The 2,988-nt window shown below is 38.9% G+C and overlaps 1 non-coding gene across 1 annotated transcript; it reads left to right on the top strand.

Moving 5' to 3' along the window:
• The first annotated feature begins 121 nt into the window (after positions 1–121).
• Positions 122–194, top strand: trnar-acg. The gene has a single exon. It is a non-coding gene; the product is annotated as a tRNA-Arg (tRNA).
• Positions 195–2,988: the final 2,794 nt, after the last annotated feature.

A 2,988-nucleotide genomic window follows, 5' to 3' on the forward strand; every position in this document is an offset into this window, starting at 1 on the left:
CGTTGAACACAATACACAGTTCAGCAAAAGGCTGGCAAGCTCAGGTGACTGCTGGTCAATAGCTGCCACCACTGTTGTTTGCTGTTGCTGAAGGTGAGTTAACAGCGTTTGTTAAAAGCAGGGGCCAGTGGCGCAATGGATAACGCGTCTGACTACGGATCAGAAGATTGTAGGTTTAACTCCTACCTGGCTCGTGGCTTTCTATGCATGTATCTTTTTCACTCGGCTATGTGAATCAAATTGCAACTTAATATTTTTATTCATCAACGTCATACATAACATTTTCAGAGCAGAAACACCGTATTTACTTTGAAAATGAATGTTTTTTTCTTATTTGTTTTAAAAAATAGCACATATACATAAACATGAAAAACTGTAATAAAATAAACTTTAGGCAATAAACTTTCGTGCAAACAGGTGTAGAAAGCAGTATGCACATAAACAATTATACAACATAAATAACTAGTTATAAAAATAGCATAACTTATGCAACGTGAAAGCGCTTTGAGAGACACGGCTCTGCCTGTATGTTCAGAGATCTATTACAGCTTTCTAAGTACAATCTATGCAGCAAACATGCTTTAAAACTGTACCAGTGCAGTTGCCACAGAGTGCCTTTTCACCACGGACGATAACATCAAAATTGTGGAAACAATAAGAATGCTTTCTGTTCGTACTCTTCTTGATCTGCGTTTCAAAGTCCTTGCATTTGGAAATTCCACAAATGCACAAGAAGCTGGGGGTGTATCTGGATTATGAGGAAGGGCAGCTCTGCAGTTACAGTGTGACCAGATCTCTCATCTACACTTTCACTGACATGGAGTTCAATCCCAACGAGAAACTCTATCCACGCTTCTGCACTGTGAATGAGAATACAGACCTTGTGCTAGAGTCCCCTGTCAGCGCTGGAGATTAAACACACATTGCTGACTGAATCAGGAAACATTTCAAACAGCTCAGACAATCTGTGACAATCTGTGACATTATTTAAATCCTGAGAATTTGCAGCCTGTATATAACTGTGTCTCAACTGGAATAAAAGCTGCCATGAACATTCCTTACCACAGAATCAGGATCTTTCTAGCCCTTGATATAGTCAGCTAAATTTTACAGGCTAGCATTACCGATATCATTTTGGTTGAAGAGAAAAATACTTATCAGAATCTGTCTGAAACATCTCTTCCCTGCTTCTCTACCTCCCTCCCCCTCACTGTGTAGTGTTAATGAACAGTGTTTTCATTAATTGTGCATTTGCTTGAGAGAATACAAAGTTATTAGTGTTGTTGGTGATAGCTTGTGTTTTTTGTCGTTTATAATATCTATAACAAAAACGCTGTCAATGTAAAAATAAAAAGTTAGAAAAACACAACAGTCATTTAAAGTGGTGATATCAAACACAAAAGCCCAAGTTAGGAGAAGCAATTGGGGCAACCTTGTCAAGCATTAAGTAAATAGGCACAATTGGAAAGGTGCTGGGGCCCATCATTCACACAATTGTTGCTTCTAACTTGGCTTTTTTTTTGGATTGCTGCACTTTACATTGAAATTCTCATTCCCTTATCAGCTGAGTTGTAACCAGAATAAAGATGCTGAGACACATATGTGCCAATGTAAGTGCTCAACACAGACTGAGGTGTTCTTGGATATCCTTACAAGCACTACTACAGAGAGAAAGACAGACAGAATGGGAGAGGCGTCATCACAGGCGCAGATAAGTATGCTTTGGGAAGACACACTGACAACATGCAGGTAAGGCACAGGTAGATGAGGGCACACATGGCCAGACATTGTATAAGAACATAAGAACATAAGAAAGTTTACAAACGAGAGGAGGCCATTCGGCCCATCTTGCTCGTTTGGTTGTTAGTAGCTTATTGATCCCAAAATCTCATCAAGCAGCTTCTTGAAGGATCCCAGGGTGTCAGCTTCAACAACATTACTGGGGAGTTGATTCCAGACCCTCACAATTCTCTGTGTAAAAAAGTGTCTCCTATTTTCTGTTCTGAATGCCCCTTTTTCTAAACTCCATTTGTGACCCCTGGTCCTTGTTTCTTTTTTCAGGCTGAAAAAGTCCCTTGGGTCAACACTGTCAATACCTTTTAGAATTTTGAATGCTTGAATTAGGTCGCCACGTAGTCTTCTTTGTTCAAGACTGAACAGATTCAATTCTTTTAGCCTGTCTGCATATGACATGCCTTTTAAGCCCGGAATAATTCTGGTCGCTCTTCTTTGCACTCTTTCTAGAGTAGCAATATCTTTTTTATAGCGAGGTGACCAGAACTGAACACAATATTCAAGATGAGGTCTTACTAGTGCATTGTACAGTTTTAACATTACTTCCCTTGATTTAAATTCAACACTTTTCACAATGTATCCGAGCATCTTGTTAGCCTTTTTTATAGCTTCCCCACATTGTCTAGATGAAGACATTTCTGAGTCAACAAAAACTCCTAGGTCTTTTTCATAGATTCCTTCTCCAATTTCAATATCTCCCATATGATATTTATAATGTACATTTTTATTTCCTGCGTGCAGTACCTTACACTTTTCTCTATTAAATGTCATTTGCCATGTGTCTGCCCAGTTCTGAATCTTGTCTAGATCATTTTGAATGACCTTTGCTGCTGCAACAGTGTTTGCCACTCCTCCTACTTTTGTGTCGTCTGCAAATTTAACAAGTTTGCTTACTATACCAGAATCTAAATCATTAATGTAGATTAGGAATAGCAGAGGACCTAATACTGATCCCTGTGGTACACCGCTGGTTACCACACTCCATTCTGAGGTTTTTCCTCTAATCAGTACTTTCTGTTTTCTACATGTTAACCACTCCCTAATCCATGTACATGTGTTTCCTTGAATCCCAACTGCATTCAGTTTGAGAATTAATCTTTTGTGCGGGACTTTGTCAAAAGCTTTCTGGAAATCTAAATAAACCATGTCATATGCTTTGCAATTATCCATTATCGATGTTGCATCCTCAAAAAA

The sequence above is a fragment of the Polyodon spathula genome, unplaced genomic scaffold (assembly GCF_017654505.1).
Source record: "Polyodon spathula isolate WHYD16114869_AA unplaced genomic scaffold, ASM1765450v1 scaffolds_3455, whole genome shotgun sequence".
Taxonomy (NCBI): Eukaryota; Metazoa; Chordata; class Actinopteri; order Acipenseriformes; family Polyodontidae; genus Polyodon; species Polyodon spathula.